General features: G+C 33.2%; 1 protein-coding gene across 1 annotated transcript in view; it reads left to right on the top strand.

Annotated features, from left to right (window-relative positions):
- LOC101892832 (protein decapentaplegic) overlaps positions 1–17,191 on the top strand; it is a 234,367-nt gene that overhangs the window by 12,586 nt on the left and 204,590 nt on the right. The window contains exon 2 of the mRNA XM_059123976.1: positions 7,618–7,873. The gene's annotated coding sequence lies outside the window, so the exon portion shown is untranslated. The remainder of the gene's footprint in view (positions 1–7,617; positions 7,874–17,191) is intronic.

The raw sequence follows: 17,191 nt of genomic DNA, 5'->3' as shown, positions 1-17,191 counted from the left end.
TCTGTCAGCCAAGCAGCCGGCCAGCCAACCAGCCAGCCAGTCAACCATCTGAGCTGAGGCTAATCCAAAACCCAACCCAACCAACCACCCCCGGCCTTGCGGAATTATAATAATCTTAGGCTATAGTGTTTCATTAAGGTTCACATGGCAACACGCACATGTGTATGTGTGTCTGTGTGTAGATGTGAGGTACGCAAATGTGCGTTTTTTGCTATAATGCAGAACGACCTAAGTTTTTTGATGGCAGCATCAAAGGACAAAAGTATGGGTTATAGTATAGCATCGTTTTACACAAACTGGACCACAGTTTTGGAGTATATTTTCGAATCTTTTGCTCCATAAAAGGCCAGGGTTTGACAGTACATTGTGGTATAATTAAGCCACGTTTTGTACAAATTTCTTTTGAAATGAGTTCTACCCCTCACCCCCTTTATAATATAATTTTTTTCTTCTTTTTTTTTAACATTTGATGGTTGGATGTCTTTGTCTTTTTTCCACAACGATAGATGTAAGTAAGCCATTCGGTCTGGAAACATTGTTGAGTGATTAAAAATGATTTATCGCTGCTTATAAGCGAATACAACAGCTATATATATTTATGTGTGTGTGTTTAAAGGTATTTGTATGTGCGTATAGCACAAATAGGCTTGTTGTGTGTATGTGAAGAAAAATATGTGTTCATGTGTGGGTGAATGCTATATATAGCTGCGAAAATATTTCCATGTTAGTTTTTTTTCTAATGCCATGTTCCCAGTTTAATAGGAACAGTAGTAATGATAATAACAACAACAATTATAATAGCAATAGCAAAAATAGCAACAACAACAGCTGATTCTGTTGTAACAAAAACACAGAAAACAAAGAGGCGCTTAACAACATAAAAGTGGATCATTTTGAGCGTAAAGTGTCAATATCAACATTTAGACTTTTCGATATTGAATTTCTTGGAATTATGACAACAACAGCAGCAACAACAACAGCAATTAATACAAACAAATTCTCGGTTATATTGCGGTTTGACAATCAGGCTGTTACTACTACAGCTATGGCAGACTACGACAATGACGATGATGATGATGCTAATAATGATGATAAGTCGTAAAGACTACCAGCCAGACAGACCGAAGGCGATGATGAAGCTGTCGTCTGCGATGCATACGTTGTTGTTGTAAATAAAAATAATTGTTGTACGAACACGAAACCCCCGAATATAGTCAAATTTCAAACACGACATCTGTGCGTGAAACTAATTTCTTTCATTACCTGCAAAATTTTTTAAATATTTTTTTAATTTTTTTAAAAATCAACAGAAACGTAGATTTTTTAAAGAAGATCTTTCAAGAATCGAAAGAAACATATATAACAAAAAAAAAAAACATATATATAGAATATTTTTTCCAAGGATCACAAAAACGTAGATTATTTAAAGAATTTTTTTCCAAGGATCACAGAAACGTTGATTTTATAAATAATATTTTTGAAAAGAAACGTGGATTTTTTAAAAAATATTTTTTCAAGGATCAACTGGAACATGGATTTTTTAAAAGAATTTTTTTTCATATACCAACAGAAATGTGATTTTTTTAAAAAAACATTTTTTCAAGGATCATCTGGAACCTAGATTTTTTTAAGAAAAATTTTTTCAAGGATCAACTGTAATGTGGATTTTTCAAAGAATATTTCTTTAAATACCAACAGAAATGTGCATTTTTTTAAAACGGGAACGTGGATTTTTTAAAAAATATTTTTTTAAAAAACAATTGAAAAGTAAATTTTTTTGGGAATATTTTTTCAAGAACTAACTGGAACGAGAATTTTTTAAAAATGATTTTTCCAAGGACTAATTGAAAAGTGATTTTTTTAAAGAATATTTTTTCAAAAACCAACTGGAACGTGGATTTTTTATAAAATATTTTTTTTAGGGATTAACGGCAACGTGGATTTTTTAAAAAAATATTTTTTCAAGGATAAACGGTAACGTGGATTTTTTAAAAAAATATTTTTTTAAGGATAAACGGGAACGTGGATTTTTTAAAAATTATTTTTTCAAGGATCAACGCGAACATGGATTCCTTAAAAAATAATTATTCAAGTATCAGCAGCAATGTGGATTTTTTAAAAAATATTTTTTCAATTATCAAAGCGAACGTGGATTCTTTAAAAAATAATTTTTCAAGTATCAGCAGCAATGTGGATTTTTTAAAAAATATTTTTTCAAGGATCAACGCGAACGTGGATTTAAAAAAAAAATTAAAAACCAATTGAAAAGTGAATTTTCTTGGGAATATTTTTTCAAGAACCAACTGTAACGAGGATTTTTAAAAAAAATTTTTTCAAGGTCCGATTGAAAAGTGATTTTTTAAACATATTTTTTTAAGGATCAACTGGAACGTGGATTTTTCAAAGAATATTTTTTTCCAATACCAACAGGAACGTGAATTTTTTTAAAAAATTTTTTTTTGTCAAGCATCGACTGGAACGTAGATTTTTTAAAAAATATTTTTTCAAGGATCGACTGGAACGTGAATTTTTTAAAAAAAATATTTTTTCAAGGATCAACTGAAACGTGGATTTTTTAAAAAATAATTATTCAAGTATCAGCGGCAATGTGGATTTTTTAAATAATATTTTTCAAGGATCAACTGGAACGTGGATTTTTTTAAAAATAATTTTTCAAGTATCAGCAGCAATGTGGATTTTTAAATAATATTTTTCAAGGATCAACTCGAACGTGGATTTTTTAAAAAATATTTTTTTAAAAACCAATTGAAAAGTGAATTTTCTTGGGAATATTTTTTCAAGACTTAACGGGAACGAGGATTTTTAAAAAAAGTTTTTTTCAACGTCCAATTGAAAAGTGATTTTTTAAAGAATATTTTTTCAAGGACCAACTGGAACGCGAATTTTTGATAAAATAGTTTTTCAAGGATCAACGGGAACATGGATTTTTTAAAAAATAATTTTTCAAGTATCAGCAGTAATGTGGATATTTTTTTCAAGGATCAACGGGAACGTGGATTCTTTAAAAAATATTTTTTTAAAAACCAATTGAAAAGTGAATTTTCTTGGGAATATTTTTTCAAGAACCAACTGTAACGAGGATTTTTTAAAAAAGATTTTTCAAGGACCAATTGAAAAGTGATTTTTTTAAATAAATTTTTTTCAAGGACCAACTGGAACGTGGGTTTTTTAAAAAATAATTTTGCAAGAACCAACTTGAACGTTTACTTTTAAAAAAATATTTTTTTTATAAGCCAATTGAAAAGTGAATTTTCTTGGGAATATTTTTTCAGGAACCAATTGGAACGAGGATTTTTTAAAAAAGATTTTTTCAAGGACCAATTGAAAAGTGTTTTTTTTAAAAAAATATTTTTTCAAGGACCAACTGGAACGTGATTTTTTTAAACCTATTTTTTTCAAGGACCAACTGGAACGAGGATTTTTTAAAAAATATATTTTAAAATACCAACTGGGACGTGGATTTGAACCAATTGATGAAGTGAATTTAAAAAAAAAAGAAAATTTCAAGAACCATCTGGAACGTGATTGTTTAAAAGAGAATATCTTTGAAAAGGACCAGAACAGAAACGTGGATTTTTTAAAGAATATTTTTTCAAGGATTATCAAAAACGTGGATTTTTTTAAGAAACATATTTTTGCAAGGACTAACAAAAACGTGGATTTTTTAAAAAAATATTTTTTAAGGATTAACAAAAACGTGGATTTTTTAACAAATTATTTTTCACGGAGCAACAGAAAGGAGGATTGTTTTGCTGAATATTTTTTCAAGGATTAACAAAAAATTGGATTTAAAAAAAGAAATATTTTCAATGATTAACGAAAACTTGGATTTCTGAAAAAATAGTTTTTGAAGGACCAACTGAAAGGAGGATTGTTTAAAAGAATATATTTGAAAAGACGAACAGAAAGGTTGATTAAAAAAATTTAATGATTAACAATAACGTAGATTTCTGAAAAAATAGTTTTTCAAGGACCAACGGTAAGGAAGATTGTTTTAAGGAATATTTTTGAAAAGGACGAATAGAAACGTGGTTTTTTTAATTTTTTTTCTTTGAAAATGACCAACTGAAACGTGGATATATTTCTTTAGGAACCGATAGAAGCGTGAAATTTTTAAAAAATATTTTTTTAAGGCTGATATGACTGTTTTTTGGAAATTCCTAATAAAAGGTACGAAAAGTACTAAAATGTACTTGAACATAATACTTTGTATTAAACGCTAGAATTCCGAAACTTCAACGAGAGTTGTTGATGTGCCAAAGGGTTTTTGGAAATTCAATCTTTATGGCTACGAAAAGTTCTCAAATGGTACTTAACATCTTAAATTATACCATTTGGTATAATGTTAAAAGATAAAGCTAAAATCTAAAAATTTGTTATTAGAATTGTTCCAGGAATATGAATGTGGTTTTGGCAATGTGTACTAAGTTTGCGAACTGTACTAAGTGGTAATTAATTTGTAACAGTTTGGGTTAAAGTGAACGGATGAAGCTGGAATTTTTGAAATTTTCTACTGAGGTGCCTTTTGGTGGTAGGTTTGTTATAAAGTATTAAATTGTACTAATAGTACTATATTTGGTACAATCCGGTATTGTGTGAACAGATAGTGATTTAAATCTGAAATTTGGTATCAGGTGTGTAACCTGGATATATGGAGTTGGTTTCGGAAGGATGTACTATAATTGTACGAAAAATACTAAATGGTACTTAATTGGGTGAAGGGATTCGGCTGGAATCTTCAAATTTGATATTGAGGCTTCTGTTAGTATCTGGAATTGAGATATGAAGGTGGTTTTGAATATGTGTACTATAACTGTACGAAAAGTACTAAATTTTACTAAAGTGGGAATTGAGTGAAGGGATAGAGATGCAATCCTTAAATTTGATATTTGAATTACTGATGGTATATATGTTTGAATTGTGGCGGTGGTTTGGATATGCGTACTATATTTGTACGAAAAGTACTAAATGGTACTAAATTTGGTATTGGGTGAAGGAGTAGGGCTGGAATCCGTAAATTTGACATTGAGGTGTCTGTTTGTTTCTGGAATTGAGATATGGAGGTGATTTTAGAAATGTGTACTACACGTGCAAGAAGAGTACTAAATAGTACTATATTTAGCACAATTGGGTATTTGGTGAACAAAAAGTGCTTAAAATCTGAAATTTGATATTGGGGTCGCTGTTCATGGGTAGCTTGGGCATATGGAGGTGGTTTCGGAAATATGTGCTATAATTGTAGGAAGAGTACTAAATGGTACTAAATTTGGTATTGGGTGAAGGTATAAAGATACAGGATAGAGCTGAAATCCTGATATTTGATATTTGGATTACTGATGGTATCCGACTTTTTGATTGGGCGATCGTTTCGAAATGCGTTCTATATTTGTATGAAAAGTACTAAATGGTACCATATTTGGTATTGGGTGAAGGAATTGGGCTGGAATCCTCAAATTTAACATTGAGGTCTCTGTTGGTATCTGGAATTGATAAATGTAGGTGAAATGTGTACTAAAAGTGCAAGACAAGTACTAAATAGTACTATATTTGGTACAATTTGGTATTTGGTGAACAAATTATGCTTGAAATCTGAAATTTGGTATTGGGGTCATGTGTAGCCTGGTTATATGGAGGTGGTTGCGGAAATGTGTACTACAATTGTACGAAGAGTACTAAATGGTACTATATTTGGTATTGGGTGAAGGGAAAGATGTATGATTCCGAATATTGATATCTAAATTACTGATGGTATCTGTCTTTGAGATTGGGTGGTAGTTTGGAAATTCGTACTATATTTGTACGAAAGAGTACTAAATGGTACCAAATTTGGTATTTAGTGAAGGGATTGGGCAGGAATCCTCAAATTGAGCCCTCTGTTGGTATCTGGAATTGATTGATATATGTAGGTGATTGTGGAAAAGTGTACTACAAGTGCATGACAAGTACTAAATAGTACTATATTTGGTACAATCTGGTATTTGGTGAATAAATAATGCTTGAAATCTGAAATTTGGTATTGGGGTCACTGTGTAGCTTGGATATATGGAGGTGGTTGCGGAAATGTGTATTGTACGAAAAGTACTAAATAGTACTAAAATTGGTTCTGGGTGCAAAGTTGAGCTGGAATCCTGAAATTTGACATGGATATCACTGTTGTCGCCTGTAGTTGAGAGAAAGAACTGGTCTTGGATATGCATACTATAATTGTACTAAATGGTACTAAATGGTACTAAATTTAGTAAGGACTGAAATTTTAGAGATAAAATTCTAAAATTTAGTATTGAGGTCACTGTTGGCGGGGCGTTGTATTTGGAAATGCGTAGGAAAACTTTACGAAAGGTATAGTAATGAATTTGAGATTGGGTCTTAGGATAGAGCTGGAATTCTGAAATTTAATGTGGAGGTCACTCTTGATATATAGTTTTCAGACAAGGAAGTAAATTTGGCAATGCATACTATGATTTTTCAAAAAGTACCGAATGGTACTAAATTTGCCGTTGAGTGAAAGAAATTTGATATTAAGGTCACTATTGGTGTCTGGGATATAGATAGGGCGGTGGCCAATTTTTATTACGAAAAGGCGTTGAAATAGTTTTGGCCAGAAAAATTGGATGTGGAACCATTGTGCAAGGATTTAGCTAATATGCTCTTCGGTAAATTTCAAATCGAAAGATATTGAAGACTTTTTGGAGGAGCAAAGGATCAACAATTTTAGGTGAAACTTTCACTGACGAAGTTGCGGGCACATGCAAGCATGTTTTAGAGGACTAACAAACCCACAGATCTTGAATTTCGATTCTTGGAACATTTTTCCAATTTTGTAGGTCAACTGTTTTCCAGAACTTTGAAATTTCGTCAGCTCCCGAGTGTCATGGATAATTAAATCGTTTATTATGAGTTATCGTTTTTTGTTGATAATTTTGCATTCATGTGGATGCGTTACGAGTAAATATCGAGAAAATGAGCTTTGTTGTTGTTGTTATTTTTTATATCTGCATTGCCTTCATTGTCGTCGTCATAATACACATCAGCTGTGCCGGCTGCCTGATTTACTTGCATTTAGTTTCGCAAACTGTTATTGTTGTTATTCAGAGCATTTGAGTTGTCATCGCGATATATATATTTTTGTTGTTGTTGTACGAATACTTGTTGGCGCTATTGCTGCTGCTGCCGGTCGAACAAGGGCTGGCTGCCTTGTTGCACTGCTGCTGATCACTTGTAAAAAGCGTGATATCTTTGCAATTTGTTGTTTGTCTGTATTGTAACCGAGAGAGCGAGAAAGAGAGTGAGAATATACAGCAAAAAAAGAAAACTATATCGACTCAAAACCATCGTCGCTTTGGATTTTCCTTCGATTCGCAATTGGATTTATAAGAAAATTATGTAAATAAATATAAAAAAAAAAAAAAAAAAAAAAAAAAAAAAAAAAAAAAAAAAACAGAAATTTAAATAAATTATCATCAACTAAACTTGACGTTCGCCTCAAGTGGCAGGCAGAGCCAATCAATAAAGCTAATCAAATGTTTATTGTGTTCTTTCTTATTTTATATAATTCTTAATTATTTTTTTTCGTTTTTTTTTGTTCTTTTTTTGCAGTGTGTTCTTCCATTTGGTGGAAATGTAATGCAAAATCCTATTGTGTTGTGTTATAGAGAAGAAGAAGAAGAAGAAAAAAATTATAAAAAATATAAAATTCCAATATATTTTAGTGCAATATGTGTTATGTAAATCGCTGCTCTTCTGCGTATCGCTTGTGATAATGGATGCAATTCTCATAACCAGCTGTAATTGGCAATTATTACGATTGCAGCCCAAGGATTTGTGGATACTGGCGGTTATTTGTGAAAATAAGGTGAGTAAAAGAGTCTTGAAAAATATAACCAAAAAAAAAAAAAATAAAATAAAATAAGTAAATAAATAAAATAAAATTATGGTAACAAATGCCTTCTGCTTCCTCAGTGAAAAATACACCTTAAGATTTTAGATTTATATCAACAGTTTGTGTTAGTCTTTCTTATACCCTTCACCATAGTATGGAGGGTATATTAAGTTTGTCATTCCGTTTGTAACACCTCGAAATATACATTTTAGACCCCACAAAGTATATATATTCTTGAGCAGCATAAAATTCTATGTCGATTTAGAGATGTCCCTCCGTCTATGGAAATCACTCTAACTTCCGAACGAAATTAAGTAGTTTGATAAAATTTTACTCAAATGTGTATTATATCTGCATGACTTTTGGTATTGAAAATGGGCCATGTAGGTCCACGTTTTGGTATGGCACCCATATAACGGTACCTCCCGATATTCGGTATTTTGATGATTTTAGCGACATTATTCACCGGAATTGTTTCAAATTTGGTATTTGAAGTTCGAAATAGGTACTACAGCCTTAGACAGAAAATTGCCTGTGCATGTCCACGTTTTCGTATAGCCCCCATACAACGGTACCTCGCGATATTCGGTATTTTGATGATTTTAGCGACATTATTTTCCGGAATTGTTTCAAATTTTGGTATTTGAAGTTCGTAATTAATGCTACAGCCTAAGACAGAAAATTGTCTGTGCAGATCCACGTCTTCATATAGCCCCCATATAACGGTACCTTCCGATATTTGGTATTTTGATGATTCTAGCGACATTATTCACCGGAATTGTTTCAATTTTGGTATTTCAAGTTCGTAATGGATACTACAGCATATAACAGAAAATTGTCTGTGCAGGTCCACGTTTTCGTATGGGCCCCATACGATGGTTCCTCCTTATATTCTGTGTTATGATGATTTTTGCGACATTATTCATCGGAATTATTTCAACATTAGTATTCGAAGTTCGTAATGGATACTGCAACCTAAGTGTCTGTGCAGGTCCACATTTTGGTATAGTACACATTTTAAAATTCACCACCAGATACCAACGGAGACCTCAATATCAAATTTGAGCATACACCCTTCACCCAATACAAAATATAGTACTGTTTAGTACTTTTCGTACAATTATAGTACACATTTCCAAAACCACCTCCATATCGCAATTCCAAATATCAACAGAGACCTCAATATCAAAATTGAGGATTCTAGCTCTATCCCTTTGCTCAGTACCAAATTAAGTACCATTTAGTACTTTTCGAACAAATACAGAACGTATTTCGACACCACCGCAAAATCTCAAACACAGATACCATCAATATTATAATTATTAAATTTCGGAATTTTATCTTTATCCCTTCACCCAATCTCAAATTGTACCGAATATAGTACCATTCAGTACTCTTCGTACAATTATAGTACACATCTGAGAAACCACCTCCACATGTTCAGGCTACACATGAGTACCAAATTTCAGATTTCAAGCATTATCGGCTCATCCAATACACCAAATTGTACCAAATATAGTACTACTTAGTACTTTTCGAGCATTTGTAATACATATTTCCAAAACCACATTTTCCAAACCACTCCTACCAGCAGCAGCGCCCCCAGGAAAGAATTTCAAAAATCTGCTTCATTCGTTCACCCTAAACCAAACTGTTCCAAATCTAGTACCATTTAGTACAGTTCGCAGCCTTAATACACATTTCCATAACCACCTTCATATATCTAACTTACCTTTCAACCTTGATTCTCATATCCATTACCAAATGGTACCATTTAGAAGTTTAGTACCATTTACGAACTTTTCGTAACTTTAAAGTTCGAATTCGTTCCACAATCCCTATTTGTAAAGGGTGATTTTTTTGAGGTTAGGATTTTCATGCATTAGTATTTGACAGATCACGTGGGATTTCAGACATGGTGTCAAAGAGAAAGATGCTCAGTATGCTTTGACATTTCATCATGAATAGACTTACTAACGAGCAACGCTTGCAAATCATTGAATTTTATTACCAAAATCAGTGTTCGGTTCGAAATGTGTTTCGCGCTTTACGTCCGATTTATGGTCTACATAATCGACCAAGTGAGCAAACAATTAATGCGATTGTGACCAAGTTTCGCACTCAGTTTACTTTATTGGACATTAAACCAACCACACGAATGCGTACAGTGCGTACAGAAGAGAATATTGCGTCTGTTTCTGAGAGTGTTGCTGAAGACCGTGAAATGTCGATTCGTCGCCGTTCGCAGCAATTGGGTTTGTGTTATTCGACCATATGGAAGATTTTACGCAAAGTTCTTGGTGTAAGACCGTATAAAATACAGCTCGTGCAAGAACTGAAGCCGAACGATCTGCCACAACGTCGAATTTTCAGTGAATGGGCCCTAGAAAAGTTGGCAAAAAATCCGCTTTTTTATCGACAAATTTTGTTCAGCAATGAGACTCATTTCTGGTTGAATGGCTACGTAAATAAGCAAAATTGCCGCATTTGGAGTGAAGAGCAACCAAAAGCCGTTCAAGAACTGCCCATGCATCCCGAAAAATGCACTGTTTGGTGTAGTTTGCACGCTGGTGGAATCATTGGACCGTATTTTTTCAAAGATGCTGTTGGACGCAACGTTACGGTGAATGGCGATCGCTATCGTTCGATGCTAACAAACTTTTTGTTGCCAAAAATGGAAGGACTGAACTTGGTTGACATGTGATTTCAACAAGATGGCGCTACATGCCACACAGCTCGCGATTCTATGGCCATTTTGAGGGAAAACTTCGGAGAACAATTCATCTCAAGAAATGGACCGGTAAGTTGGCCACCAAGATCATGCGATTACTATTTTTTGTGGGGCTACGTCAAGTCTAAAGTCTACAGAAATAAGGCAGCAACTATTCCAGCTTTGGAAGACAACATTTCCGAAGAAATTCAGGCTATTCCGGCCGAAATGCTCGAAAAAGTTGCCCAAAATTGGACTTTCCGAATGGACCACCTAAGACGCAGCCGCGGTCAACATTTAAATGAAATTATCTTCAAAAAGTAAATGTCATGGACCAATCTAACGTTTCAAATAAAGAACCGATGAGATTTTGCAAATTTTATGCGTTTTTTTTTGAAAAAAAAGTTATCAAGCTCTTAACAAATCACTCTTTATATCTACGTTGCTCTCCATCAATGTCTCTTATTTCAAATTTCACAATTTTAGCTCATTCCGTTTTAATATAAAGTATTCAATTTTTAGTGCCGTTAGTACTTGTCGTACCATATTTGTACAAATTTTCCAAACCAAGATTCTGTAAAAAATCCACGTTTCAGTTGGTCATTGAAAAAATATTCTTTAAAGAATCCACGTTTCAGTTGGTCCTTGAAAAATATTCTTTAAAAAATCCACATATCGGATTGTCCTTGAAAAAATATTATGTGAAAAGTACACGTTTCAGTTGGTCCTTTTCAAAAAGATTATTTGAAAAATCGTCGTTTCAGATGGTCCTTTTCAAAAATATTTTTTAAAAATCCACGTTTCTGAAGGTCCTTGAAAAAATATTTTTGCAAAAAATAGATGTTTCGAGGAGTCTTTGAAAAAGTATTCTTTCAAAAATAGACGTTTCGAGAGTCCTTGAAAAAAATATTCTTTAATTAATTCATGCTTCAATTGGTCCTGGACAAAATATTCTTTAACTAATCCATGTTTCAGTTGGTCCTGGACAAAATATTCTTTCAAAAACAGACGTTTCGTGGAGTCCTTGAAAAAATATTCTTTCAAAAATAGAAGTTTCGGAGGACCCTTGAAAAAATATTCTTTGAAAAATCCTCATTCCTGTTGGTATTTAAAAAAAATATTCTTTAAAAAATCCACGTTTCAGTTGGACCTTGAAAAAATATTCTTTAGAAAATCCACGTTTCAGTTGGTCCTTGAAAAAATATTCTTTGAAAAATCCACATTCCTGTTGGTATTTAAAAAAAATATTCTTTAAAAAATCCACGTTTCAGTTGGACCTTGAAAAAATATTCTTTAGAAAATCCACGTTTCAGTTGGTCCTTGAAAAAATATTCTTTGAAAAATCCACATTCCTGTTGGTATTTAAAAAAAATATTCTTTAAAAAATCCACGTTTCAGTTGGACCTTGAAAAAATATTCTTTAGAAAATCCACGTTTCAGTTGGTCCTTGAAAAAATATTCTTTAAAAAATCCACGTTTGAGTTGGTCCTTGAAAAAATATTCTTTGAAAAATCCACATTCCTGTTGGTATTTAAAAAAAATATTCTTTAAAAAATCCACGTTTCAGTTGTTCCTTGAAAAAATATTCTTTAAAAAATTCACGTTTCAGTTGGTCCTTGAAAAAATATTCTTTAAAAAATCCACGTTTCAGTTGGTCATTGAAAAAATATTCTTTAAAAAATCCACGTTTCTGTTGGTCCTTTTCAAAAATATTCTTTAAAAAATCCACGTTTCAGTTGGTCATTGAAAAAATATTCTTTAAAAAATCCACGTTTCAGTTGGTCATTGAAAAAATATTCTTTAAAAAATCCACGTTTCAGATGGTCCTTGAAAAAAATATTCTTTAAAAAAATCCACGTTTCAGTTGGTCATTGAAAAAATATTCTTTAAAAAATCCACGTTTCAGATGGTCCTTGAAAAAAATATTCTTTAAAAAATCCACGTTTCAGATGGTCCTTGAAAAAAATATTTTTTAAAAAATCCACGTTTCAGATGGTCATTGAAAAAATATTCTTTTAAAAATCCACGTTTCTTTTGGCCTTTTTCAAAAATATTCTTTAAAAAATCCACATTTCTGCTGGTCCTGGAAAAAATATTATTTAAAAAATCCACGTTTCTTTTGGTCTTTTTCAAAAATATTCTTTAAAAAATCCACGTTTCTTTTGGTCTTTTTCAAAAATATTCTTTAAAAAATCCACGTTTCTGTTGTTCCTGGAAAAGAAATATTTTTTAAAAAATCCACGTTTCTGTTGGTCCTTTTCAAAAATATTCTTTAAACGACCCACGTTTCTGTTGGTCCTTTTCAAAAATATTCTTTAAACGATCCACGTTTCTGTTGGTCCTTTTCAAAAATATTCTTTAAAAGATACACGTTTCTGTTGGCCCTTTTCCAAAATATTCTTTAAAAAATCCAAGTTTCTGTTGGTCCCTGAAAAAATATTCTATAAAAAACCACGTTTGACTGTTGGCCCTTTTCAAAAATATTCTTTAAAAAATCCACGTTTCAGAGATTCGTTGAAAAAATATTTTTTAAAAAATCCACGTTTCTGTTGGTCTTTTTCAAAATTATTTTTTAAAAATTCCAGCTTTCTGTTTGTCATTTTCAAAAATATTCTTAAAAAATTAACGTTTTTTTCCTATTCTTTAAAAAATATTCCGTTTCTTTATCACCCATAAATAAAATGTCAATTCTAATCATTTTTTTATTTTATTTTGTTTATTATTCCCCGAACCAATTAAATGTCAACAAATTGCTTTGTGTTTTGTGACATTTCCGGACATTCCATTCAAATTCTCTCAATTCACGCCTGGCCATCACAGCTACATTGTGGCCGCCAATGACAATTCTAATGAGCCGTGTAAATATAGTTCGACAAGTGTTGAAACGACAACAGAACATTTCAACTGACAACCGAACAACGTAATAACAACAAAAATACAGACACACACCTATTACTGCTACCCTTTTCGCAACTAATTTGTCCCGGCGTGTTATTTGTCATGTCGCTGAAATGGTTGGTCATTTTAATTGCGATTTCTCGGTTTCATAGGTGTTAAGGAATGTTGATTGATTTTCCAAATGATTTATTTGAAATAAGTTGTTTCATTAGCGATTGTCGACAATTGTTGGTTTGTTTTGCTGCTGTTTTTGTTATTAGTGGCAGTGGCGTAAATTGGGGTTAGGGTAACAGCAACCAGGGCAGGATGACATTTTTAAAAACGTAAGGTCCCAATTTTTCAAAATATGAAATTTTCCACATAGCATCTGTAGGAAATCTACAACAACAAGTTATTTTTTGGAGAAGGGGTGCTCGACCCCCGCACTCCACGTTTGGCTCTCCATCTCCCTTTTGTTACACTTCAATATTTATAGTATTCCCCTAGTATCACCCCAGAAGGTGAGCCAATATGTAATTTTAAAATGTAATCTATTTCTCAAACTTTGAGAACTGGGCTAGCTACGTCACTGATTTTGCTTCCACAACATTTTCTCATGAAATTATCATTTCATTTTATTTCACTGTCATTTGTAATAATGTAGGCAATTATGTCGACCAGTGCTTAGGCTATGATTTTTTTTTCAAAATAACATTTCTTAATGGAACTGCCGGTAATGAGAGTTTGACACATGTTCTGAAACAAACAATAGCTTTTAATATTAAAGCTTTTATTATTATCTTTCGACGTGGAAGCAGTCAGAAAATAGACCATGTGGCGTATGAGTCATAACATCCATACGCAATGGGGTCAAGAAGGCCACAGAATGTGTTGGGTATGCGTTGGCCATAGAACATCCAATTCAAATTAAATATTTCATCTGGAAGATTTTTTTTTCTAAAATACCAAGATCCTTTTGAGAAAGGATGCCTTCACAAGTCCCAAAAATGTAGCAAGGTATAAAGATTTGGAATGGGAGAGAAAAACCAAAGTGTGTTTACAACACAAGAGATATTTTATTGATTAGATAGCCATTCAAAGGAAATGTTTTCCTTTTATGCAAATTATTATTGAAATAGTTGGATATTTATATCAACAGAAGGGTCGTAAATATTTTCTGTTAATACTTGTAATGAAAGTGCTCAATGTCGTAATAAACTCAATACAAGGGCGTGGTGAGAAAATCGTGACAATAATTCACTTCAAATAATAAATCGCTATGATAGGCTATATTCGAGTTAAGTCGACTATACAATTGAACTTTTGAAAATTTTATATTAATAGAAAACAAAACAAGTAAAAAAGTAGCTTTTAATACCCTCGGGCCCTTCATCATTTTGAAGGACCTTAAAAATTAAAAAAAAACCCTTATAGAGCGGAGGGGGGCTATACCAAGACGTATTCCTTCATAAGTAATTTTTGTTATAGTCTGTGATACCAATTACGAACTTTAAATACAAAATTTTAAAGAATTCTGGTAAAAAATTTCGCTAAAATCATCACCGAATATAGGGAGGTACCGTTATATAGGAGCAATAGGAAGACGTGACCCTGCAAAGACACTTTTTTTGTCATACTTTGTAGTATCCATTACGAACTTCAACTACGAAATTTGAAACGATTCCGGTAAATAATGTCGCTAAAATCATACAAATGGAGGTACCGTTATATGGGGGGTATATGAACACGTAGACCTATACGGCCCACTTACGAACTTAACCTGCCTACGGACAAAATGCACATGTGTGCAAAATCTTAGCCTTCTATCTCAATTCGTTCGAAAGATAGCGTAATTAAAACCGACAGACAGACATCGTTAAATCGGCTTAGAATTTGACACTGATCAAGAATATACAGGGTGAGATAAAAAAACTGCATTAAAGTCAAACGCCATAATTTTTACATTTTTTTTTTAATTTTATTGAATGAAAGCAAAAAATGTCGGAAATATCATCATATTTTAGAATAAGTTTAGATTTGTTCAAATTGGACACCTTTGGCTCGAATTATGGCCTTCAAATGGCCAATGAAACCTTCCAACGCTGCCCGAATGTTGCTCAGCGGTATTTTGGCCTATTCCCGGTGAAGCGCTTGCTTTTATTATACCCTCCACATTGGAAAGAAGGGTATATTAACTTTGTCATTCCGTTTGTAACATCCTTAAATATTCGTCGTAGAACCCTTGAAGTATATATATTTTCATAATCAGCATAAAATTCTAAGTCGATTTAACGATGTCCGCCATATTATTTGACGTAAAGCGCCAAAATTTAGCAGAGCAATTTGTATTGTGTTTAGGATGGTTGGTATTGAAACGGTTGGTTGGTATTGAAACGGTTCTCATATAACGGTTCCTCACGATATTCGGTATTTTGATGGTTTTGCCAAATTTTTTCACTGATTTGTCTGAAAATTGGTATTTGTAGGTTGTAACGGGTTCCAGCTCCGGTGGCGAAACATTGCATGTATGGGTCCATGATTTGGTATAGCCCCCCTATAACGGTACCTCCCGATATTCGGTATTTTGATGGTTTTTGCCACATTTTTTCACTGATATGTCTAAAAATTGGTATTTGTGGGTCATAATGGGTCCTAGTTTGTGTGGCAAAACATTGTATGTATAGGTCCACGTTTCGATATAGTCCCCATATAACGGTACCACCCAATATTCGGTATTTTGATGATTTTTGACACATTTTTTCAAGAATTTCTCTGAAAATTGGTAGTTGTAGATCATAATGGGTCCCAGTTCGTGTGGCGAGTCATTGTAATTATAGGTCCACGCTTTGGTATAGCCCCCATATAACGGTACCTCCCGATATTCGGTAATGTGATGATATTTGCAACATTTTTTCACGGATTTGTCTGAAAATTGGTATTTCTAGGTCATAATGGGTTCTAGCTCCTTTGGCAAAACATTGCATGTGTAGGATTTGGTATAGCCCCCATATAACGATACCTCCCGATATTTGGTTTTTACCTCATTTCTTCTAATGTTTCTTTTACCCTAAGGTGGAGGATATTAAAAGTTTGGCCCGGCCGAACTTAATGTTTTTTTTTACTTGTTTAGTGCCAACCTTGCTTTCCAAAATACTCCAGACAAAATAGTCCAACGGATTGGTATCCGGAGATTTTGGTGGCCATTGTGCGCTGGAAATGAAGCGAGAAACCCCATTTTGTAACCATTCTTGGGTGGCGCGTGCTGAGTGCTATGGTGCTGAATCCTATTGGAATGTCCAAGGTATGCGGCCAAACTGGCTTTAATACACCCTTCAGAATATTTTCGCGATATTATTCCGCATTTATTTTTATGCCACGGTCGATTAATACGAGCGGAGAGGGACCATACGCTGTTATGGCGGCCCACACCATCACCATGGCCGGCGCTTGAGTTATGGTGGCCAACCGAAGGTGCACATTTTTAGGTGACCTCTTTGGCAAGTAAGCACGATCATTTTGTTTGTTTACAAGCTGCTGGACAACGATTGTTTTCTCATCGGAGAAAGCCAATTTAGGTAGTTCACCACTTTCGGCCAAGCAAAGCAAGTCTTTAGCTCTTTTGTAACGAGCGATGATACGAGACACACAAGATTTATTCACATTTAAATGCTGGAGTGCTCTAACGATAGCTACTTGTGGTTTTC

The sequence above is a fragment of the Musca domestica genome, unplaced genomic scaffold (assembly GCF_030504385.1).
Source record: "Musca domestica strain aabys unplaced genomic scaffold, Musca_domestica.polishedcontigs.V.1.1 26, whole genome shotgun sequence".
Taxonomy (NCBI): Eukaryota; Metazoa; Arthropoda; class Insecta; order Diptera; family Muscidae; genus Musca; species Musca domestica.
Note: the sequence above shows the minus strand (reverse complement) of the source record. Positions and strands in the feature narration are given on the sequence as shown.